Below are 9,317 nucleotides of genomic sequence, written 5' to 3'. Positions count from 1 at the left end.
GTAATGAATTAGTGCTGCCGATAATTTGTAGTCGACATGAGACACACCAAGCAAAAAACATGTGTTTGGATTTTGGGATTATTAAAGAACACTGTTTTACAGTCCGTATCTCGATTCGTTAGTTTCTTCATTAACGTCTCTCTTTTCAAGCAATACTAATGCTCAGTTCAACCAGTTTTGTTGACATCCTAAAACGAAGCAAGAGCATGAAACAAATAGGCCTATTTATCTACTTATCTTATATCATACAGACGTTACTTCAAAAAAGAAGATGAATACGTCCTACGCGTCATGCATTTACAGTGAAATTAATATCACATAGGTGGGGGGGGGGGCGAGGGGACACCAATTCTTTTCTTTAATATGCTCGGGGGGGGGGGGAATTGAAGCTACGACTTTGAGCCATAGGTGGTAACTTGCATCCCCCCTGCAAAGAATCATGCGGGCGCCCATGAACACCCAAAATATCTTGTCTATGAAATATACAATGAAATATGTCTTGATGTGAAATGAAATCTACATGTTCTTAGCAGCTTGTTGCCCAGATACTTAACTACTATTAAAGACGAGCACACAAAAAACTAGTCAATTACTTCATACAGACTTTTATAATTGCTTAAATTCTCACGTGACTTCTACTGTGACCTAATCACTTCTCTTTACATCGCTACTTTTCTAAAATCTTCTAACAACTCTCAGGTCGACCGACTACTAGCCTACTTAGTTACTAGACTTGTAACAACTCTCAGGTCGACCGACTACTAGCCTACTTAGTTACTAGACTTGTAACAACTCTCAGGTCGACCGACTACTAGCCTACTTATAGTTACTAGACTTGGATTTCCTTCTACGTTTTTTTTTTACAAGGCTACTACAGCTTGACTTTCTTCTTGCCGATTCTTTTATCCGTGCTCAGTAGAAGAGGGCCACAATGTCATCCTTTCTAGCACTATATTGGCCAAAATCACCTAAATATTAGAAACTACTACAGGATTACTATTTTACCAGTGACTCAAATACAACAGAACAAAACATAATATTCATCTTATATTTAGATCTAGGCTATATAGACTTAACAAAAAAAAAAAAGCAAATCAACACAAAAAAAAAACAAGTTCAGCATATATTTGTGTTATTGCAACTTTATTAATATAATTGTTAGAAAAAAAAAGTTTATATAGTTAATGGATATAATTTACGCCTACAAACAAGCAAGTGTAACAAAAAGAAAATCTCAGAATACTAAGTTGGCAACACCTCTGTGACATCATTGTAAACAAAATGGCAGCGTGCTGAGCAACCTTGACGTCGCTAATGCTTTTTGTTGATGTCATATAAATATAAAAGTTCTCTGTTTTACAAGAAAATCTTTTAAAAACACAATTTATATTTATTAATTGTATTTTTAAAAATATTTTGAATTTTCGGCGAATCATTAATTTTTGACGCTCATCTTCATGATTACCCAAACTTGAACATAGTCACACAGACTTTAATGTAGTCACACAGACTTTAATGTAGTCACACAGACTGCAATGTAATAGGCACACAGTCTATAGTTAAGACACACAGTCTTAGAAGATGAAGACACACAGTCTTAAAAGATGACACACAGTCTTAAAAGATGAAGACACACAGTCTTAAAAGATGAAGACACAAAGTCTTAGTTGTAGACAGAAAGTCTACCATCAAGCAACAAAGTCTAAACTGTTGAAGACACAAAGTCTTCGTTGAAGCAACACATGCTTGTGAGAAGCCACGTAGGCTTATATCTATGATAAGCGTGGCAGAATGTCCGCTATGACGTTTCCTTTACCTGGAATATGCTGCACTTCGAACTGAAAGTCCTGAAGCATCAGGGGCCCAGCGAGTTACCCTGGAATTCACCGACTTGTGTTTAAACAGCGTAAGGGTGCGTGATCTGTGCGCAGTACGAATGTTCTGCCCAATAGATATCTGGCCAACTTGGTTACTGCCCAAACAACTGCCAAGCACTCTCTTTCTACTGTGCTGTATCTTTGTTCGTGCTGTCCCCATATGACCCACAAAAGGTGAGTCATGACCTAACTCCAAAATTCTTTATCTTTCGGCGGCAGGGATGACTAGCTGTAGTTTCTCTTTGTTATCTTGTCTCATCAGAAGTCCATTTTTCACTTTAAATTTACTGGTGGGACGCTTTGCCAATTCAAAAAGTTTAACCAATGTTTGGTCCTCCTTTTGTTTCAATGCATAACTGGATGTTAATTCTGATTCTGGCTGTTCAATCTATGTAGGATCGGTTGTCCCATGTTTTCTATTACACCAGATTGAGATCTAGTTACCGCAATAGTAACTTCTGACATTGCTCACCTTTGCCACTTGTAGATATCTGTGATGGTAGGCTCAGTTATGCCAGTCACGTTTCCTAGAATCAAGTCAGCTGCAGGCCTCTCCAACACACATGCTTCAACTTTTCCAGATAAAAATGGCGTATCAATGTCAATGACAGCTGTGGGATATTCTTCAATTGTTCCTCCAAATGTCATACATTAGACTTTCTTACCCGTCAACTGGTGAGGGTGCACATGTAGTCTCTTCACTCCAATTGTGGTCGCTCCTGTGTCTCTCAAGACCCAAATAGATTTCTTCCCAACGAATCCAGGATACATTTTTAATTTCCCGGCGTCACAAGTTACAGGTCCAGCCATCTGGATCTGATCAGATTCATGGAGTTGTTCACCATGTTGATAGTCTATGCAAACTGACGCATTGTATGGATGTCCAGTTGGTCTTCCCCTGTTGCTGGTTTTAAACTCTTGACTTCTGCTTGAACCCATAGTCTCATTTCGTCTTAAGGGGCTTTTGTTTCTACATTGGACTGCTAAATGACCCGTTTTGAAACACTTAAAACATTTTCTTTTTTCACCAACACTTCTTTTCTGCAGACGGTCCTGTCTCCATTCTTGTTTAAATCGACTTCTGTTATCATTAGTCTTTGCAGCAAATTGTCTTCTCTGGATGTGCAGTAATATAGTGCTGACACAACTTGACTGCTGTTGGCACATCTTTCGGTTTCCTTTCATGTAGAAAAGCCACTAACTGAGGATTGCAAAATGTGAGGATCTTGTCTCTGATGAAAAGATCAATGAGACCTTCGAATGTCTTTTTAGTATTAGACAATTCTACCCAACGCATTAAGTATCTTCTAATGTCCTCAACAAATTCATGAAATGGCTGGTTTCTCTCTGGTTTAGCTTTATGGAACTTCTCTCTATACCCATCATCTGTCAAGTTGTATCTTTGCATTAATACTTCTTTCACCTTGTCATATTCCTCTAAATCTTTCTTAGAAAAGTTGATACAAGCTTGCAGTGCCTTTCCCTGTAATAATGTGTATAGATGACTTCCCCACTGAGTTTTAGGTCTTTCTGTAGCTTGAGCATGTACTTCAAATCTTTGCCAAATATGCATCCATTTGATCCACATTCTCATTAAAAGGTAGCAACTTTGGTTTCCATACAGGTTTTATATGCTCTTTAAGTTCTCCTTTCGTCTCCCTAAGCTCCAACTCTCTTACTCTCAATCTGTGTATTTCTACCTCAGCTTCTTTCTCTTAAGCTCTCTCCACCACCTCTCTTTCTTTATCTCTTTCTTCTCTCTCTTTAACACGTTCTTCACGCTCTCTGTCTTCTCTTTCTTTTTCTTTCTTTTCCAGCTTGACTTCTCTTTCTTTCACCCACTCCTGTAGAGCTGTCCCACACAATACCATCTCTTTTCCAGCAGCTATTAACTGTGTTAATCTCTCTGACATTTTGTTTATATCTCTAGCATACAATATACACAACACAAATAGTTTTATCACTGTGTTTGACCTGGTTTCGTCTCGGCTGATTTAGTTTTTTTTCCCGCCATTGCACATGAGCGCACACTCTTCACGACTTCACAGCCTTCTTTGTCCTTGACCTTTTAACAATGGCGAACCGCAGTTCTGCCTAATGTCTTCCAAGACTAAGTCAAGTAACTAGATAAACGAGCCTCCAAATATGTCACAGATTCCTTATTATATTTATAATAATAACTCTATAGAATCTACCTTAGTTCTCAATACGTCTAGCTGTCCCTGGTTCAATTCTAGTTAACGAAATAAAACAATGAAACCACTAGATCAAACACATAAACTAGATTATACATACATACACACATTCATCCGTGACAGTTTGCATGGGTCTACCAGACTTTCTCTTCCTCTCTGGGTTCCAGTCCAGTCTTGCAATGTTGTCTACTGTTCTTCCCAGTGTGTGCCCAATGCATCCCCATGTGCATCATTTGATTTCTTGTTCTATCTCTGTTTACTTTTTTGTTTCCCATAGGCTGTAGTTTGATATTTTGGCTCAATGAATAAGGTTTATACTGTAATAATTTCAGTATTCTTCTCAAAAGGTTGGCTGATTGTTAAAGGGCTTGGTTTCTGAATCTAAGGGTCTTGGGTTCAAAGACTGGGATGGAATTTCTAGAATGACCCCTAGCCCTAATACGTACCTGACATTTGTTGTTGAAAGTAAAGGTGGCAGGTCATTGTGCTTTGCACATGACACTCTTGCTAGACAATGTTGACAGAAAGTGTTATGTGTACTCCTCAAAAGTTTTATATGAAATAATTTGTTTTTTAAACAAAGCTAGACATTAAATTTCAGTTGTGATTGATTTCAGCCCACCGACACAAGGGACATACTTTTAGACTTAGATCCTCCCCCTCTGGCACATTGGGTAGCAAGCTGTCTCCAAAAAGATCTGTCATTGGCAGAAGCCTCTTCCCTCATACTTATAGAAATATAAAAATATGCTGACTTCTAGAAAAGAGAAAAATGGAAAGACAAACTAAACTTTGTCAATGTATTTAAAAAAAAACAATGTTGAACCAGCTAATAGTTTATGATGAGAAATGTCATCAGCCAGCCACCTTGGCATCAGTACCAAGATTGACTGCTATCCAAAAAACTGCCAAACCAAATGTTAGGCACTATCATCTTTGTCTTGTAGATGGCATTCAAAGAGGATGCAGTTTAAAGTTTCATAAGGGTAGCTGACAAGACATTAATGGGGAAGTGGGGACTCAAGATATGGATACCATCATTTATATTTATTTAACTTCTGCATTATACTTTTTATATTTTGCATTTTAAAATGTAATTTTTATTTTTATTTTATCATTATTTTTTTTTTAGATCAAAGGAATGTACATGCTGCTGATATAGAACAAGTATCTGACTGCTTCCAGATCAGTGTTCTTAGTTCCGCTAATGATCTACTATTGCACGATAAATAAGCAAAGTCCTGAAAAGCCTGCAGAATCTTGAAGCACACTTTAGTTAATAATCAGGGTGTCATATGGCCTGCACAATGATCAACAGTTAGCAGTAATGACATACTTCAATGAACCAGTCCTACTTACGCTAAGATGACAATGTCTTTTTTAGTACTGTATTGTATATTATTTTACACCTTAATTGGTCACTGTAAAAAAGAAAACTAAGTAAAATATTTTTAAAGCTATAGCGAGTATAATTTATTTTTTTAGAATCCAATGTAGATAGTTTGTTTTTTAGGTGTTATTATTAATAGTAGTAATAGTGTTATGAAATAAAAACTAAAGAATTATGTTAAGACATATTTTATATGGAAGCTCTTTAATAGCATTCAACAAATTACATAATCTACTAGTAGCAAATAATGGCCTACCATTATCTCTAATATAAAAAACAAAAATGATAAAAAATACCTTTTAATATTAATAGCATTGTAACTAACTAAAAAGCAATTAAACTTTTATTGAAAACACAACAACAGTATTGACCATCACTGTATCCATAATAATAGTAATGGTCTGGTTGTACTTTTTGTTATGGCTGCTCTCGTGCTATGATATTTTGAAGTGATACCCAGATGTAGTGCCATCCGGACACAATGTGTGATTGTTATCCTGGTCAGAGCTCATCATTGAATATTAGGAGCATTTTTGGCACATAGCTTACAAATATTTTTTTTTCAATTTCGACCCTTACAATGTGTGATGCACACAGGTTCTTGTTGAAACAATGTGGTCATGGAGATTATTGTAGTCAACTGCATTGAGTTTACCATAGTGTGCATCTTCAAAATCGACACTAGCGGCTGGGAAAAAGGTGGCACTGGATAGATCCACATGGAGAGAGAGCATAAAGGAAGGGTCTCCGATTGCAGATGCCATACACAACAGCAGCAGGAAGAAAGGTGACAATGCAATGGTTGCTGGTGATTACATGTAACCACAGCTGTGTATCAATTGGCCTCTCTAGCCACACCAGAAGTTGCAAAGGGAAAAGATCTTTTCTCGAGAGGTAAAATGCCACAGACATGAAATCTTCAGGCAGCATCTAGATCTAATTGATGTTGTCAGCATTAGAATCTATGTAGTAAATTTAAAGGCTGTTAGGGTTATTTTTCTTTCAGCAACACTTGCAGGTAGTATTATTGGAGTTTCAGAAGTTGTTGAAATCTAGTTGTATTCAAAACAGGGCTGCAATCAAGAAAAAGAAATACAAAATGTTAATAAAAGAAATAATTTATTTGTCTGAAAGTAAACATCTAAATATAATGTTCTTTAAAAATCTATTGTTTATATGTGAAGATTGTTGAAATTTTTACAAGTCTATAGATTGCATTTTAAGAATCATGTAATAATAATCAAATTAGAAAAGTCTAGATTTAGAATTATTAAATAGAGATATAGAATCTAGATCCAGCAAGTGAAATGTAGGATACTAAACAAAAAAAAGTTCAAGTCAGTTTTTAGTCAGTACAACATGGGTCATACTCTAGAAAATAGATCTAAGCCTAGATTCGACTAAACACCTAATCTAGGCAAAAGACAGAAAGGAACGGTCCATTAGACTAAGTGTAGTTCTTTAAAAACAATTGTTTATGCGTGAAGATAGTTGAAATTTTTTTACAAGTCTATAGATTGCATTTTAAGAATCATGTATTATAATAATAATCAAATTAGAAAAGTCTAGATTTAGAATTAATAAATAGAGATATAGAATCTAGATCTAGCAAGTAAAAATGTAGGATACTAAACAAAAAAGCGAAGCAGCGAATAGGAAAACAAAATGTCACGAAATTTAGGAGGGACTGAACAAAAACAGTAAAAAAAAAAAAAACTTAGCGTACCAGCTGTAAAGGACCTCACAACTCGGCCAAAATTAAAACTGGCCAGTTCAGGTGTGTGGTCATTAATCGATGCACTTGTAACTAAAAGTGTTTATTCTACTTTGGGCGGCCACTTCACAAAATGCCGGGGAATCCCTGGCCAATACCCAATTTGCGGATTCAAGTCTGTTAGGTTGCTGTAACGATAATTTTCAGCTTGCTGCTTTTTCAAGAAAATGCCCTGCCCCCGTCATCTGTGTGTGTGTTTTTTACTGCAGTTTCATTGTTAGTGTTATTCCTCGGCTCGTGCGAAGCAGAACGTTGTGACACCGGACATCTTGGTGCTAAATGTATTTGAATCATTATACATTTTCATGTATTCTGTCTTTTAAAAAGTGATCCTTTTCAATGTTTTGTATGTCTGTACGCCTCCAAGCGAGAGTGTGGCGGAAATGGAATAAATCGCCCTGGCTGCCTACAAAGATCAGTGTCTATCAAGAAGTGGTTCTCCCAACTCTTCTATAAAGATCGGAGAAATGGGTACTATACAGAAAGCAGATACTTCTTGAACGCTTTTCCCAATGACTTCTGCGCTCCTTCAGGAACATACGCTGGCAAGAGCAGTATTGTTCTTGTGAATGCGGTATGGACATGATAGAGGTATTGCTTCTAATAGTTTGACAGCGACGCTGGGCATGGCACGTATATCGTACTGGGGACGACCGTATGCCAAACGCAATCTTTTGGTAAGATGAAAGATGGTTGGAGTCTTTGGAGCAAGTATACATGCTTCACGCCATTCTTTACAGAGAAATAAGCTGATATGTCACCATTGTATCTGATTTGACTCTTTTGAGACTCATGCTGTTGGTTCAAAATAGTAACTTGGAAGGCATCCGATCCAAGATAGTATCCTACACACGGCATCGCGTACTCACTGTGCCAGATGTTTTGGTAGTAGATTCTAGTAGCAGTAGTTTTTGGTAGTAGATTCTATATTTATAGTAAATTTACAATAAAGGTCATTCATGCAAGAGATACCAAACATTGTATTGACCGGGTTTCTTAATGTGTTAGTTTGATTTTTACATGAATTGTTTCAGACACGGAAAAAAAAGTTTGACCTATTTTTAGTGAAAGTAGACGTGTTATCATTGCAGTTCATGCGCGCACATATTTCTTTTCGATCATTTACTTTTTGTATAGAAATATGCTTCAGTGAAGTTCAGATATTGGAATAATTAGATTCTTCAACAGATTGGATTATTATAATCATACGGGTATTACAGGCAAAGTTTGGATTATTTATTACGCAAAGGTAAGATTCTTTTTCTTAGAAGAAAAAAGAAATGACTTGAACATCCAACTTCATGAAAAGATCTATTAAAAAATGTAGGCCTAAGTCAATATAAAAAAGACAACTTACAAATAATGAAAAAATAATAATACTGTATAAATGTCTCTGTCTCTCTTTCTATGAATAGGCCTATATAAAGCAATATATATATTGTTGTCAACCTGGTGGTGACATAGATGGAGGTAGTGCTGTGTATTTTTAGCCTACCCAAATCGCCACTGTCCAGCGCAGGAAGAGCGGTCAACTGTGACCAGTGACAGTACTCGCCAGTTCGTCAACGACCTGTGTGTAAATATTACGCACGCAAGTCACGGCGAAAGTGATCAACTGGAGTGGTCAAGAAGGTTCGAGTAGGCCAGTAGAGACACTATATAAGAGCGACTGTGTTAGTAAGACTTGACTTCACGTTACCTCGCAATGTGACCAGTACGAGGCGAGAACCAGCATAGTGTGTAAAGTCAGGCGTAACAAGACTAGGTTTTTGTAAAGACAGTGTTAATGTTGTTGCCAATTGCGATGTATTTGACATTAAACTGACTGATACTTTGGAGCACTGAGTTGTGAGGTTCTTTAAGTTCGTTGTGTCGTAAGGTGCAGTTAGAAGAGAGCCTGAACAGTAGGAGAGACATAACAATATAGATCTATATACGCAGGGCTTTTTTTGTGACGGAAGGCATCGCTACGGAGTACCGGCACCTTTTTGGAATGTGGGGGAAAAATTATTACTTTTCTTGTATTTTAACGTAGATCTATATTATTAATTTATTAGTAGTTAAAAGTTAGGCAATCAATC

The 9,317-nt window shown here is 36.8% G+C and overlaps 1 long non-coding RNA gene across 1 annotated transcript; it reads left to right on the top strand.

Annotated features, from left to right (window-relative positions):
• The first annotated feature begins 7,973 nt into the window (after nucleotides 1–7,973).
• Nucleotides 7,974–9,074, top strand: LOC129926746 (uncharacterized). Its single transcript, XR_008778467.1, has 2 exons — nucleotides 7,974–8,485; nucleotides 8,652–9,074. It is a non-coding gene; the product is annotated as an uncharacterized LOC129926746 (long non-coding RNA).
• Nucleotides 9,075–9,317: the final 243 nt, after the last annotated feature.

This window comes from Biomphalaria glabrata, chromosome 6, assembly GCF_947242115.1.
Source record: "Biomphalaria glabrata chromosome 6, xgBioGlab47.1, whole genome shotgun sequence".
NCBI lineage: Eukaryota > Metazoa > Mollusca > Gastropoda > Planorbidae > Biomphalaria > Biomphalaria glabrata.
Note: the sequence above shows the minus strand (reverse complement) of the source record. Positions and strands in the feature narration are given on the sequence as shown.